Source organism: Danio aesculapii, chromosome 6 (assembly GCF_903798145.1).
Source record: "Danio aesculapii chromosome 6, fDanAes4.1, whole genome shotgun sequence".
Classification (NCBI taxonomy): domain Eukaryota; kingdom Metazoa; phylum Chordata; class Actinopteri; order Cypriniformes; family Danionidae; genus Danio; species Danio aesculapii.
Genome location: NC_079440.1, coordinates 58797515 through 58815014, shown reverse-complemented (window position 1 = coordinate 58815014; position 17500 = coordinate 58797515).

Sequence of the window (17500 nt, the reverse complement as noted above, 5' to 3'; positions counted from 1 at the left end):
TAAACACATAAGACATAAACATATAGAACAGAAATAGAAATAACAGGAAAGTGTCTGTTACTGTTGATCTAAGTAAAATTCAAAGAAAATCTTCTCAAAATGTTTGGAGAATACTTTACAATCCAGTTCTGTTTGGAGTGAACATATATGCTGAATAGGCGTGTATCTGGCCAATTATTTCATGTTTGTGTTGAGTTACTATGCAAACACACAATTTTTAGAGGAGTTAATACCGTTTTGAAAGGCGTGTTTGTTTTTGCAGGATGTGTGTGTGATGACGTGTGTGTGACAACGTTTTGCATGTTTACGTGTGCTTGCATGCGTGTGTGAATTTTAAAAATAGGAGCGTTTCAAAAACCATGTGCAAGTATTTTAGGGAGAAAAAGTTCAATTCGGTAACACCACAATAATGTTGCATTAGTTAATGTACTGCATTTACAAACATGAAAAAATATCAACAAAGAACAATACATTTACTATAGTATATATCAGCATTTCTTCTTCTTTGTTACCATTAGCTAATAAAAATAAAGTGGGGTGGCACGATGGCTCAGTAGTTAGCAGTGTTGCCTCACAGCTAGAAGGTCGCTGGTTCAAATCCCGGCTGGGGATAAATTAAGCACATTAATTAATGTTAAAGCACAAATAGGGATTTTAATAATGCATTAATAAATGCCATACAGCAATTGTTTAAACTTAGTTTATGTTACTATATAAATTAAGCTAACACTTTATATTAAAATACAATTCCCGCTATTAACAAATCATTAACAAACCATTAACTTTAAGACTTTTTGCTACAAAAAAAGTCTGATTTCAATGGAAAAATACTGTAAAATTGCTACAGTAAAAATCCATAACATGTTTAACAGTAAGAGTCCTTAATATATACAGTAAATAACAGTAAATTCATTTTACTCCATACATCACACTTCAATTCTTATGCTTTTTATTGACATTATTATGGTTGTTTTTAGTTGTTGTTCTCTTGAGTTATGCACATTTGAGTTTTATGCTATACATCTTTTGTTAATAAATAATATTTATAGCTATTACTGTAATTTTATGTGTGTGTTTCTCATCCCCATATGCTCATGGTTGTGTTTTTGTTTGTGTAACGAAGTTATGTAGATGTAAGTACTTCAAAACATGGATGTATAACAAAAAATACAAAATACGGTCATTTACTGTAAAATCTAGAAAAGTATTTTAGGCCGTATTTTTATGGTTATATTTTTCTACCATAACATTTTACGGTAAGATGTTTAATTATATTTAATAGTTAGTATAGTAGTAGTTGGGTTTAGATATTTCGGAGGATTAGGCACGTAAAATAAGACCATACTTCATAAGTACTAATGATATGGTAATTTACTGTAAAATCTAGATATTTATTTTCATGTTTCTACCGTAATTTTTATAGTTAAACTTCTGCAACCACAGCTGCATTATTTTACTGTAAAAATGTATATTTTAATGAATAGTTTGTGAGGTAGTAGTTTGGGTATTGGGGAGGATTAGGGGTGTAAAATAAGATCATCCTTTATAAATGCTAATATTAGGGTAATTCACTGTTAAATCTAAATATTGATTTTATGTTTCTACTGTATTTTTTATGGTTCAAATTCTGCTACCACTGCTGCATTTTTGTACCATAAAATTGTATGGTAAAAATGTACATTTTAATTAATAGTTGGTAAGGTAGTTATGTTTAGGTATTTGGGAGGATTAGGGGTGTAAAATAAGATCATACTTTATAAATGCTAATAACACAGTAATTTACTGTAATTCTAGATAGCTATTTTACATTCTTACCATTTAATATAGTTAAATTTCTGCAACCATTATTTTATTTTTGTATCATTAATGGTAAAGATGGTTAATGGTAAAAATTAACATTTTAATTAATAGTTAGTAAGGTAGTAGTTGGGTTTGAGTATTGGGTAGGATTAGGTGTGAATTTATACTTTAGGAATGATAATAATATGGTAAGTTACTGTAAAATCTAAATATTTATTTTATGTTCCTACCGCATTTTTGTTGTTAAATTTTTGCAACCACAGCTGCATTTTTTACCATATGTTTTTAAGGTAAAGACATTATTTTATTTAATAGTTAGTATAGTAGTATTGGGTTTGGGTATTTGGGATGATTAGAGTTGTAAAATAAAATCATACTTTAGAAATGCTAATAATATTGTAATTTACTGTAATATCTAGATATTTATTTTACATTCTTATCATAAAGATTTACATTTTATTAGGTATTTGACAGGATTAAGAGTGTAAAATAAGATATATAATTTATGAATGATAATTATATGGTAATCTACTATAAAACCTAAATATTTATTTTACGTTCCTACTGTAATTTTATCGTTAAATTTCTGCAACCACAGCTACATTTTTGTACCATAACATTTTATTAAGATCATACTTTATAATAGTTTAAGATATCTGCTTTATAAATGCTGATAATACAGTAATCTACTGTAAACATAGATATTTATTTTATGATCCTACCATATTTTTATGGTTAAATTTCTGCAACGTCTGCTTTATTTTTTTAACCATAATATTTACGTAAAAATTTAGTTTTTAATGAATAGTTAGTAAGGTAGTAGTTTGGGTATTGGGGAAGATTAGAGATGTAAAATAGAATCATACTTTAAAAATGCTAATAACACAGTAATTTACTGTAATTCTAGATAGCTATTTTACATTCTTACCATTTAATATAGTTAAATTTCTGCAACCATTATTTTATTTTTGTATCATTAATGGTAAAGATGGTTAATGGTAAAAATTAACATTTTAATTAATAGTTAGTAAGGTAGTAGTTGGGTTTGAGTATTGGGTAGGATTAGGTGTGAATATATTCTTTAGAAATTATAATAATATGGTAAGTTACTGTAAAATCTAAATATTTATTTTATTTTCCTACCGCATTTTTGTTGTTAAATTTTTGCAACCACAGCTGCATTTTTTACCATATGTTTTTAAGGTAAAGACATTATTTTATTTAGTAGTTAGTATAGTAGTATTGGGTTTGGGTATTTGGGATGATTAGAGTTGTAAAATAAAATCATACTTTAGAAATGCTAATAATATAGTAATTTACTGTAATATCTAGATATTTATTTTACATTCTTATCATAAAGATTTACATTTTATTAGGTATTTGGGAGGATTAAGAGTGTAAAATAAGATATATAATTTATGAATGATAATAATATGGTAATCTACTATAAAATATAAATATTTATTTTACGTTCCTTCTGTATTTTTATCGTTACATTTCTGCAACCACAGCTGCATTTTTGTACCATAACATTTTATTAAGATCATACTTTGTAATAGTTTAAGATATATGCTTTATAAATGCTAATAATGCAGTAATTTACTGTAAATATAGATATTTATTTTATGATCCTACCATATTTTAATGATTACATTTCTGCAACGTCTGCTTTATTTTTTGAACCATAATATTTACGGTAAAAAATTTAGGTTTTATGAATAGTTAGTAAGGTAGTAGTTTGGGTATTGGGGAAGATTAGACATGTAAAATAAAATCATACTTTAAAAATGCTAATAAATAGTTAATATCTTAATAATAGGCTAATAATAAGCAGTCGTAAAAGGTGTGAATTGTTACTTAAACTAAAGTGATATCCTCTACAAGCTACTCTATAACTACAAATAAACAGTTCATATCTTAATAACAGACAGGTAATAAGCCAGTAGTAAATGGTGTGAATTATTATTGAACTAAAGTGCTACTATGTGTTTTTGTATGTATTAGATTACAAAATATAAAGTGTATTTAAAGAATCCTTCCAACAAACAGGTTTGAGAAAAAGGTCAAAGCAAGAAAGCAGGCATCAGTCATGCAGGTTTAAGATCAAGGCCCAGCTCTGGTGTGAGGCATGTGAGTTATTCTGCATGATGTGATGGTCCGCCTCGGGCTCTGCGCTAGTAAATTCATCAGTGTCAACACAGCTGCACCAAGACAGCTTTGAAGCAAACAGAAGCATGCTAATCATGTCGACACTAAAATACATGATTTGCAATTACAAAACACTGTTAGAAGGAAAATATGCCATCTGTGAGATCCATTTGACCCATAACAGTTGGGTTGCACAGTGTAAATAGCAACAATGGGAAAGGCGCAAAACAGAAACATGCCGAATAACATCTTGCAGTGCAGCTTTTTTTAGACTGTTTTTATGTGCAATTAAATAACAGTGCACGATTAAAGTATTAGATTATCCAGTTTTATATTCTTTTATTACATATTGCACACATGCTGTAATTGCCTTATATAATATTACAGAACATAATCTGTAAAGTTACTCATTTAATAAGTGTATGTGTAAGTCTATGTGTATGTGTAAGTCTATGTGTACCACATAGGGCTGCCCAATATATAGTTTCTGCATCGATATCGTCATGTGACCATTTGCTATAGCCACATCGCAGGATCTGCAATGTTGAATTTGTATTATAATTTATCATTTGCATATTGTTTTGATGCCTGTGATTGTATAGTGATTTTAAAAACATTCAGGTATAAGAAACTGTAACATTTGTGACCATAACTATGGTTAAAAGAATAACTATGATTTTTATTGAATTCATTTTCTTTTTATTTTTATCATTCAGTTACTGTAATTGAAATTGTAAAAATTGAAAATCGAAATTGTTACTGTAATTGTAATACGTGTATATATATTTACGAGCTGTCGTATGAGCTCAGTTATGAGCTGTCAAACAGCATGTGAAGATATTTTTCTTGCAAATAAATCAGAAATTGTGGCGTGTTGCAAAACATTTACGTCTTGTGTTTTATTGATGACGTCAAGAGCGACTAGTCGACTCTACTTTGATAACAGTCGACTATCAAAAATCTGAAGTAGTTCAACCCCTAATATATATATACATATTCACCTTATTCTCCGCGTACGAGTGGGCTCAGCCATTTGAATCATTTTGGCTTGAAACTTCCGGTCTCATTCACTTCCATTCATTTTTAGACGTTAAAAACAGCTTGTTTGGCTGCTTGATGTTGAAAACTGATATTTTCTTATTATATTATTCTACTTTGTCTGTATTGTATTGCAAACACTTGTTTGTAGAGTAAGTAGTTTGACCGTTTTTTGCCGTTTATTATTCCTAGTCATTTTTCCCATAGGCAACTGAATCGGAAGTTCTAAAACAATCGCAAAAACGCGCACACTTCCACATTGAAGAATAAGGTCAATACACATACATATATAGTAGTTCAACCCCTAATATATATATATATATATATATATATATATATATATATATATATATATATATATATATATATATTAGGGGTTGAACTACTTCGTATTTTTGATAGTCGACTTTTATGTTATCAAAGTCGAGTCGACGTCGACTAGTCGCTGTTGACATCATCAATAAAACACAAGACGTAAATGTTTTGCAACACGCCACAATTTGTGATTTCTTTGCAAGAAAAATATATCCACATGCTGTTTGACAGCTCATAACACGTTGCAAAACAATGCAACATTACCAATTACTGATTTTAGTGCAAAACAAATACACGGTCAACACATGCATTTCATTAATAATGCAACATTAGCACCCGGGCTAATTTTACTGCTAAATAAATGCAGTCAACACATTGATCACTGCACGTTCTAGAAAAACTGTAACAATAACAGATATTTTAGCGCAGAAGTAAAGCATACGTCGTCAGCACACAGATTCATGTGAAGTTATTCATAACATAACGTACGAAAGACAAAGGCTATAATGTTACGTCAGACTTGCTCAGATGCATATTTCCCGCTATGATCGTGCATGCTAGAAAGCTGCTCAAAATCCTGCTCATGTCGGGCATTTTTGCGGTTACTGGATCATCTTGGTCATTAGACGTCTCCTTGCACATCTTCACCGCGTTTACCGGGATAATGTTTACACACGCTGTGAAATTTGTCTCACCTCCGCACTTCATATGAACAAAATATGTCCGCGTCTACACTTTGCAGAGGGCAACAGCCAATCACATTACTTTTCCAGTGTTCCGTAAACGTGATTGGCTAGCATCTGCTCTAGGGTATCAGCATGAAGCGATCTAACTTGGATCTGTTTGACGAATTAAAGTTCACTAAAAGTTAACGTGAATCTTTGACGCAGACATAAGAAAAATAACATTTAAAAAAACTTACTGTAAATAATCTGAGGGCAGCTTCATTCAGTGAGCTGTGTGTAAAGCTGCCATGTATTTCAGGTCAAACCATGTGATCTGGGCTGTGCGACTAGTTGATTAGTCGGTGCAACCTCTAATATATATATATATATATATATAAATTATTATTTTGTCTTTTTTTATTCTGGATACAAAATATGACTGTTTTTGAAGCTATTTTTGTCTCTGTATTTGTAAATTCTTGCATTTCTTCTTTGGTGGGTTTGGAGGACGAGCGAATAATGAAAGATATTTTTATTGTAGTGTTTGAACTGCTCCACACCTCACAGTCGTTTCCAGCAGAGCGGATCTGTGACAGTAAGCTGATTTACGCCAGAGAAGTGAGTGGATGTAAAAGTTTAATTACCTGTCCCACCTGCACACAGACCGTCCCACTCAGGAGGGGGAGTGTAGTTCGGGTGCGGCCCTGTAGCCCCTGAGGCCTGATGGGAAGGACAGGGTTCGTCTAATCCGTCCAGTCAAGCCCTGTACAGAGAACCAGAGAGATTTCAAGCTCTTAAAGGAACACACTCCACTTTTTTTGGAAACAGGCTCATTTTACAGCTCCCCTAGAGTTAAACTGTTGAGTTTTACTATTTTTGAATCCATTCAGCTGATCTCCGTGTCTGGCGTGGGCACTTTGAGCTTAGCTTTGACCATTGAATCGCATTAGACCGTTAGCATCTCACTCAAAAATGACCAAAGAGTTTTGATAATTTTCCAATCTTTTGTAGTTACATCATGCACAAAGACCAACAGAAAATCAAAACTTACTGTTTTCTCTGTTGATATACAGTTGAAGTCAGAATTATAAGCCCCCCTTTGATTTTTTTTTTCTTTATTAAATATTTCCTAAATGATGTTTAATATTTGAGGAAGGAAATTCTCACAGTATGTCTGATAATATTTTTTCTTCTGGAGAAAGTCATATGTTTGATTTCAGCTAGAATAAAAGCAGTTTTTAATTTTTTAAAACCATTTTAAGGTCAATATTATTAGCCCCTTTAAGCTATAAATTTTTTCGATAGTCTACAGAACAAACCTTCATTATACAATAACTTGTCTAATTACCCTAACCCCCCTAGTTACCCTGATTAACCTAGTTAAGCCTTTAAATGTCACTTTAAGCTGTATAGAAGTGTCTTGAAGAATATCTAGTCAAATATTATTTACTGTCATCATAGCAAAGATAAAATAAATCAGTTTTAGAGATGAATTATTAAAACTAATATGTTTAGAAATGTGTTGAAGAAATCTGCTCTCTATAAAACAGAAACTGGGGGAAAAATAAACAGGGGGGCTAATAATTCTGACTTCAATTGTAGCTCAAAAAATAAAAAAAGAGTTTTGATCATTTGACTCTCGATCGCTTGACTCTTTGTCTGTGTACTGACTTACTGAAAATGAAGTTTTCTGACTTGGAACTATACTCTCAATCCAGTGTAATAATTAGGGAACTTGGTTCTGCTGCAGCCGTGGTATGGCAGCAATGATCCTACGCAGTGCTGTTTAAAATCATGGTGGCGCAGTGGGTAGCATGATTGCCTCACAGCAAGAAGTTCGCTGGTTCAAGTCTCGGCTGGGTCAGTTGGCATTTCTGTGGGGACTTTGCATGTTCTCCCCATGTTTGCGTAGGGTTTCCTCTGGGTGCTCCAGTTTCCAAAGACGTGGTATAGGTGAATTGGGTAAGCTAAATTGTCCATAGTGTATGAGTGTGTATGGATGATTCCCAGTGATGGGAATGATGGTTGTTCATTCCGCTATGGCGACCCCAGATTAATGAAGGGACTAAGCCAAAAAGAAAATGAATGAATGAATGTTTTAAGCAGGTCGCACATGGGATGCACCGCTCAGCGCCACGCATATGACAGTTGGAAGTAACGCACACCGAACGCACACATTCGCATGTTATTTAAAATGAAACTATTAGGATGGGACTCTGTGTCGCAGTAGAAATAGGAAGTGTCCTGATTCATAGCTGGGCACCACGGAAAGCTGCCTACTTGCGGCGCCACTGTGCGGACCCTGATAGAAATCTATGTTTAGAATTCTAAAATGCATTGCGCATCCTGGCGCGGCACATCCAGTGTGCGACCCTCTTCATAGTTACCTAGCTGGGAACTATTTTCAGGCACTGTGTAATATTCAAGTAATATCAAGTTTTTGAGCGAGATGCTAATGGTCTATTAGCTCGGTTGGGTGGATTCAAAAATAGTAAAAAAATAAAAATAAAAAAATCTAATCTTTAACTGTAGGTGACTTGTAAAATTATTTATGCAGTGCAGTTTCGTAGTTACCTAGCTGGGGACTATTTTCAGGCACTGCATAATATCCCTGCTCCTGCTGCAGCCATGGTACAGCAGTAAAGTTTATTGTTTAATACGCCGGAATGAGAGTATAGCTATAGCTGCCTAGAAAATAGCAATTTTAATGTAACTACAGTGGAGTCAAGCTTTAAACAGGAAAATTGTAACTTGTTTGAATTTTTTGAGTGAGATGCTAATGGTCTAATCTGAATCAATTATCTATGCTAAGCTAAGCTAAAAGTGCAACAGCAAAACCCTGAGATCGGTAGATGGATTAAAAACTGGCAAATCTCAATTCTTTAACTGTAGGTGACTTATGCAGTGCTGTTTCGTAGTTACCTAGCTGGGGATTGTTTTCAGGCACTGCGTAATATCACTGCTCCTGCTGCAACCAAGGTACAGCAGCAAAGTTCATTGATTATTACACTAGAATGAGAGTATAGTGCCTAGCCATAGCAGCCTAGAAAATAGCAACTTTGAATTTTCCATCTGTATTAGTACACAATGTAACTACAGAAGAGTCAAGCTTTAAACAGGAGCGAGAGCGAGTCCTGTTTCATAATTACCTAGCTGGGGACTATTGCACTGCTGGAAATCATTGCTCCTGCTGCAGCCATGGTACAGCAGCAAAGTTCACTGATTAATACGCTGAAATGAGAGTATAGTTCCTAGCTTCTGTATAGCAGCCTAAATAAAAAGCAAGTTTTAATTTGGTGCGTTGGTTTAGTACACAGTGTGACTACAGAAGAGTTCAGCTTTAAACAGGAAACTTATTTGAAGTTTTTTGAGTGAGATGCTAATGGTCTAATCTGAATCAATTATCCATGCTAAGCTAAGCTAAAACTGCAGCAGCAAAACTCTGACATCCAAACACATGCATTACAGGTGAATCGAATATGCTAAATTGACCATAGTGTGCCGTATGAGTGCGAGAGTGTATGGGTGTTTCCCAGTAAAGGGTTTTCGCTGGAAGGGCATCCGCTTCGTAAAACATATGCTGGAACAGTTAGTGACTGATAGCGGGACTAGGCCGAAGGAAAATTAAATGAATGAAAATACAGATTTTTTTAAACTTTTTTTTTTGAGCGAGATGCTAATGGTCTAATCCGATTCAATGATCTATGCTAAGCTAAGCTAAAAGCATGGCCACAAAACCCTAAGATCGGCTGGATGGATTCAAAAATGGTAAAACTCAAATCTTAAACTCTAGATGACTGAGTCTATTTCCAAATAAGCATAGTGTTTCTTTAACGTCAGCATTCTTTGTTTGATTTATGCAACAACTACCAAAGACAGCGAGTTTTATAACATATAGGTCAGCTTTAATTTTTTCGTTATTTTCAGAACTCCTTCCCATTCAAACACGCTCGCGTATAATCTCCCAAAAAAACTGCCTTCCTTTATTTATCCTTCCTTTTACTTGGCAGAATAAGACTGTGTTTTTGTTTCCCAGATTTCTGATGTCTATCAAGGTTCATCCAACTCTTCCTTTTCATCGCCACCCCGGTTCCAGTCAAGTTTGAACACGCTGAGCTGCTCTCTTAGATCTTTCATGTCACATTGAGATGATCTGTAGGGAATCTGACCCCTGTTGTAGAAAGTGGCAGAGTCTTAATTGCCTTGAATGCGCAAAAGCCTCAGGCTAAAATTCATTTGCATCCTGTTGGGTGCTGGATCTCTGCTCATTATGACACACCTGCCAAACTGCAATTACCTCGTGATGTGGTTACCAGCCCTGTTTTCCTCACAAGAAAAGCCTTTTAAAATAGGTGACATTTTTGGCCTATTAATTAAACCCACGCATTCCTCAAGCAAGCATTGCTGATCTTTATTATTATTATTATTATTTTTTTTAAACACTGTATATGAGCAATTCCAGCATTATGGATATGACATTTGCAGTAAAATCTCAAAACATAAATTCACATTGTAAGTATACGTTAACATTATATCGAAACATCTGTTAATATTTACCAAAACAACTAACCACAGAGTTATGCATACCTGCCAACCCTCCCGCTTTGGAGCAATAGGACGTGTGTTTGGATACAACTCAGTTTTTAAAACAGAATTTAGAAATAGTTTGAAAACAAATCTTCGCACTTAACAAATGAAATTAAATATGTGGGCTAATGGATGTCTTCAGTGGAGTGAGTTTACACTTAAAGTACTTTACGACAGTAAAGTAAAGAGTAAAAGTGAAGTAAAGAGAAAGTAAAGAGGTCGTATGAAGGAGGCTCGTTCTTTATCCTCGCGCTGCAGATGCTCTGTTTAACTGTTTTCATGCTAGTGAAGCGTTCAGTTTTTCCATTTACAAAGTCCGCCATGTAAATAGCAAATGCACCATGACGCAACTGACTCTTAAATGGAATGAAAGATGAGACTCTGATTTGCTTAATGAACGTTATGATCAAAACATATCCAGAACTCATTAAGAGAATAAGCACAACCTTGTCAGACCATGTGCCAGGGCGCAGACTATATGTTTCCATCCTTAAAATAGCAAAAGTGGATTCGGACACGAGCCATGCGCTTTAGATTATGCGCCTAGATAAAGCCCATATATCTGCAGTTATGTAATATAATGTTCACACTAGAAATAGAATCTGTCACTGGAGCAGAATCTTTTAAAAAGGTACACATTTGTACTGTAAATGTACTATGAGGTACACAGTTGTACTTTTTAGGTATTAATATGTACTTTTAAGGACCTGTTAGTAACAAAAATGTACCCCCTCAGTGACAGACTTTGTACCTTTATTTCTGAGATTGTACTTTCTTTCAAAAAGGTAATATCCATATCTATATCTTTACTTATTTATTTATTTGTTTATTTATTCATTTATTTATTCATTCTTTCAGTTAGTTTGTTATTTGTATTGCATTGCTCTTCTTGAAATACATGTTTTTGAGGCTTATTTGTTCGCTCAAAATTTCAGCTTAAACCTTGGTGATAAAAAACCCCCGGGAAAATAACATTGTAAAACACAATGACGCAAAGAACAATTGAAGGTTCAGGAAATCATTCTCAAAATATTCTTGCTGTTTAGCAGTTTAAGTATCAATTCTCACTATTAACTAGTGGCTTATAACCTGCTTATTAGTAAAATATTGGTTGTTTAAAAGTAATTATAAAGTACCTATTTTGCATGATCTTATTCTAAATCCCTAATCCTACCTAAAATAATAATAATTATAATCCTAACCTATATTAATAAGTAACAATTTAGTAGTTTTTAGTAGTCCTACACTCTCAGAAATAAAGGTATGCAAGCTGTCACTGACAGTTTACATAAGGTACGCATTTGTACTTAATATGGACCCTATTGGTACCTCAAAAGTATATATTAGTACCTAAAAAATTTAAGAGGAACACCCTTGTACTTTTTAGGTACTAATATGTACCCTTGAGGTATTAATATGGACCTTTTAGCTACAAATTTGTACCTTTTGAAAAGGTGACAGCTCGCGTACCTTTGTTTCTGAGAGTGTAATTGTTTGTTATTAGCAAGAATAGTAGCTTAAAAATGTGACTGACATTAAATATAAAGTATGATTTTATTTTGCATGCCATATATTGATCTAAAATTAGCTCAGTAAATTTAAAAAAAAACGTTATATTTTGTTAATAGTAGGAATTGTACCCTAAAAGTGTGTCCAAATGTGTATATCATATCTCACTTTCGGCTTTATAAATACATGGAAACTTGCACTGTAAAAAATGCAATGTAATTAATTCATGCTGTCCAGATACAAATCAGTTAAGTTAAAGTAACACATTTAAAGGTGCTGTGTGTAAATTTTTGACTCTTCTTAAGTACAAAAATAGCATAATATGTTTGCAGATATTACAGAAACATGTTAAGTGAACATACTAAAAACAATGCTGCAGTCAGATGTTATGTTTTGTAAATGTGCCTTATGTGCTGAAACGGCTGTTTTTGTTTTGGTCATTTAATCCGCCCAATTATATTTCAGCACTCCGCTTTGCCTTCGTGGAAAATGACGTATTTGATTCATTCAGTCATGGAGGCTCTCAAAGCATGCGTCCATGACTAAAAATGCGACCTCTGGTGGACAGTAGCAGCCTCTGAAATCAGACGCAGATTCAGAGTTCCACATGAGGTGGTTATTAATTAGCAAAAAATATAAACATTATGAATATAAACATTGGGTGAGCAGGATACATTTTAACTCCGTGTCCTTACAACACGCTACATGATGAGATTTGCAGCAATAAACAATTGGGCTGTTTGCGACAGATGAAACAATACAGGAATGAAAATACAGCCATTCAGAAGCACACAATAGAGAATTTACTGCACTCCAATGAAATGGTAAGGCTTATAATCTAATGAATACATATTAAACCTCTTTAACATTATTAAATGTAGATGCGGAATCACTGATTTGTGCTGCTGCTTTCAGTAGTATGGCAATAAATGTCATGTATAATGGCATTCAAACTCACATTATTAGCATTTAAACACTGAATAAAGCACATACGGTGTACCTGAGGTGATCATTGTCAGTTTATCCTGTTGTTCAGCTGTAATTTTAGTTTCTAAACTATAAATGTCAGGTGTTGGTTAAGACAAAAACTGCTTTTAATATGGAAAACAGTTCTTTTATCACGTGTCATTGCTTTTATTTAGAACCTGACTTAAATCAGCCTTTAGGCTCAATAGTCAGGCACACTGCTGTTGGTGTCGTCAATCTGGCAACCTCCGCTTGCATGTGTTTTGAACCAGGAGATCAATACCTAGTTCAACCACTAGGTGTCAATCTTACATACTGCACCTTTAAGTGGATTGAATATAAAACAATCAAGTTGTCCCCAAATATCTCAAGAATTGTGTTGTTTCAGCTCTTCTTAAATAAGTAGTTTGAACAAACAGCAATAATATTTTTTGAGGGAGCTTATTGAGACACAGCTGTTGTTTTAGGTAAATTGCCAGAGCTGTGACCTTAGCGTGACAGCACTGACTCTGGAGACTCCAGCGCTGACTGACAGATACATTTGGGTGTCATCTTTTGTCTGAAGGAGGGATGGGAATCTGTGAGACGAGGATGAGGTCCGGTTGCCTTTTCTTTCTATGAAGATGACAGCATCGCCTCTGGCCTTCGCTGAGGATGCGGCGTATCTTTTACAAAGTCAATCAAAATATATCCGTGGCATCTCTGTACTTGCAGATGCATATAGGTAACACTTTATAAAAACTGCATGCCATGAATCATTTCTTACACTATAATATATACACTCACCGGCCACTTTATTAGGTACACCTGTCTAACTGCTCATTAACGTAAATTTCTAATCAGCCAATCACATGGCAGCAACTCAATGCATTTAGGCATGTGGACATGGTCAAGACGATCTGCTGCAGTTCAGACCGAGCATCAGAATGGGGATGAAAGGTGATTTAAGTGACTTTGAATGTGGCATGGTTGTTGGTAAGCTGATAGTATTTCAGAAACTGCTGATCTGCTAGCACTTTCACACACAACCATCTCTAGGGTTCACATAGAATGGTCAGAAAAAGAGAAATGGCTACTTCCAGCAAGATAACGCACCACGTCATAAAGCATGAATCATCTCAGACTGTTTTTTTTTACATGACAATGAGTTCACTGTACTCAAATGGCCTCCACAGTCACCAGAACTCAATCCAGTAGAGCATCTATGGGATGAGGTTGAACGGGAGATCAGCATCATGGATGTGCAGCCAACAAATCAGCAGCAACTATGCTATCATGTCTATATGGAGCAAAATCTCTGAGGAATAGTTCCAGTAGCTTGTTGAATCTATGCTACGAAGGATTAAGGCAGTTCTGAAGGCAAAATGGGGTCCAGCCTAATACTAATAAGGTGTAACTAATAAAGTGGCCATTGAGTGAATTTCTGCTGTTTGTTCAAAATACTTATTTAAAGAGCCCCTATTATGAGTTTTTGAAAATGATCTTCAAGTAAATGAAAACATCCAGCTGAGGTTTAAATCTAAAAGTGCAGCATGTTTAAAACTATTGATTCTTTAGTGAAATATTTGACTCAGAGTCGAATAAATGAATCGAGTTGGGTTGGATCTTTTGTTTGATCGCATCGACATTGATACGGTACATCACCAAATATGTACTTCCTGTAAAATGCGCACGTGCTTTCCCTCCACACACTAGCGGAGGTGCTAGGGATCATGGGACTGATCATGACATGAAGATGACGATCACTGACAGATGAAGATTCGGCTGATGGGAATAAAGGGTTAAAGTTGATTTTCACAACAACACTACAGTATAGCCAACCTAGTGCTGTGTTTGTTCCTGTCTTTTTCAGATTTTCATACAACAACCTAAGCTGCATCGCGAGATTCGTCGGCCATTTGCTATTGAAGGAAGGAGCAGCAGACACTATGGGACTTTGACAGACTTTGACATGGACTTTGTCAGTAACTGTTACAGTTCATATGGACCAGTTTCTTCTTCCTCGGGATCATAACATGTAAGTGTCATTAAAATTGTTGCCTCGTTTTTTTTGTAGTTTGCAAAATAAGTGTTTGATTGTGTGCTATAAGTTGCAATCACCCCGCGCGGTGTGTAATCACGTCTCGATTATAGATAAGTGCTTGTACTGTCTCTCTCAAGTTAAATTAGGGCTGAACAATAATTCGATATCAATATACATCACGATAGATATTTTTTCAATCACGATGTTATGATTTTTAAACTCATTTCCGTTATTTCGATATAAATTTCCATATATGTATTTTAATACATTTATAAGATCTTATACATTGTATCGTTTGTCACTGAATGACGGTCATGTCACTGCCTAGCTGTCAGAAAGAGAGTGATGTCACTTGCGTGATGACGTACATCACAGACGCCGTCATTCTGGCGACCTCTGGTGCATGTACTCCCACATTAACACAGGCACATACGTATAAACTCGATCCGTGCATATACCCCCACATTAACACACGCACATACGTATAAACTCGATCCGTGCATATACTCGATCCTTGCATAAACACCTAAATTAACACTGACATACAACTCAATCTCACGGCAATTCGTAACTTTTTGATTTAGTGGGTAATTCGTATGAATTCGTACGATCTAATTCGTACATTTTTGTACGATTTGCTCATCCCCCAATGACAGTTGGGTTTAGGGGTGGGGTTAGGTGCCACGCCTCTTTTTTTAAATTCTATAATTTTGTACGACTGAACTCGTACGAATAAGCCACTAAACTGACAAAATGTAAAATACGTACGTTTTCTCGTGAGATCAGGCTGGACATGCACATAAACTCGCTGAATGTTGGCATATAGCACTCGCGCAAATGCGATGAATACACAAACTGGTTAATGCAAAGCTGATGAAATAGAAAGAATGTGATTAATAGAGGTATTAAATCGGTTAAATAATGAAAATGTGTTTTATAAAATAATATAAAATCTTAGTCTATATAAATAGACTATATAAAATATATACGAAATGTTTTATGTTATGTTTATATTCAGAACTATAAATATACAAACAACTCTTGTCTATTGCAAATATTAATGTAGCCTATACTCTTTCAGATTGTTTTATTATTATAATTATTATTCTTTTTCGATGTTTTTTACGATGTGCATGTCATAACTGTAAGATTTTGGTATTATTTTGATTGTTAAATATTCAGCATATATATAAAAAAAATAATAATAAAAAAACGCTGATAAAAGTTTCTGTTCACATTGGTCTAGTTAACCTCCATGAACTATATACTGTCTATATATTGCCTCTATGCCTATATATTATTTATATAAATAAAGAAGCTGAGTCTGAGAGTGTTATTAATTTGATAGTTTATTTCACATTTTTTGTTTGTAAAGGCTAAATATAAAGTGAACATTAATTTTTTGTACTGTTTTTATTAAAAATAAAATTAAAAATAATAAGAGCCTGGAGGTATTATAGACTTTGCTTATTCAGTTTGCAGACATTTGTAGGTACAGACATCCATTGTGTGTGTTCTTGGCAGTTTTTTCCTGTGTTTTTAATATTGTCCATATCGATATCGGAATTATATCGTATCGACCGAAATGAAGAAATATATTGTGATATACATTTTTGCCATATCGTCCAGCCCTAGGTTAAATCTGTATGGGGCTGTTCACATATCGCGTCCAAAACCCCGTTAAAAACGTGACGCGTGCTTCTTCCTTTACTGATTTAAATGCGTTTCTGAGCTAGTGATCCTCAGCTGTTTGCCTTTGCTATGGCCACCATCAGTTCTTCCTACACACACGCGGCATGGTCAATTTTCAAAGTAGTTACTGTGTGGATTAATACTGAATGTGTCGTTGTTATTACTTGGGTTTAGCGTTGAGCGTAGAGTAATATGCTTTAACTGCATTGATTTATTGCATTCCTGCATTGGGCTATCACATACTCTCTGGCTGCTATTTCACAGCCGTGGTGGGCATTTCTCTCTGTCTTACACTGAACGAAGTCGACCAATCGCAACAGACTGGGTCATCGGACCAATCAGCACAGATTAGCTTCGCGCTAAGGAGGGGTTTAGAAACAAATGAGTCACTGAACGATTCATTTGGGAGTCGCTGGGATAATTAGGCAAAAATAAATGCATTTTATAAGACAATGAAAGTGTTTTTGGACCTTGCACACATACAGTAGCAGCATGTTATTGGAGACCCCTAAAACCAAAATATGACCTTTTTTAAAAAAATAGGGGCTCTTTAAAATGAGCTGAACCAAATGTTTTTTTTTTTTTTGCACTGCAACTGATGATTAACGTTAAAATGACAACATTTACCTCTTGCCAACAGGGAAAACCACCAACAATCAAGAATGCATGCTTATATGCTGGATTTGCAATCGAAAAACGTCAATATAATGCAAGTCAATGGGGCAAAAACAGCCACCAACATAACGAAACGGTACAA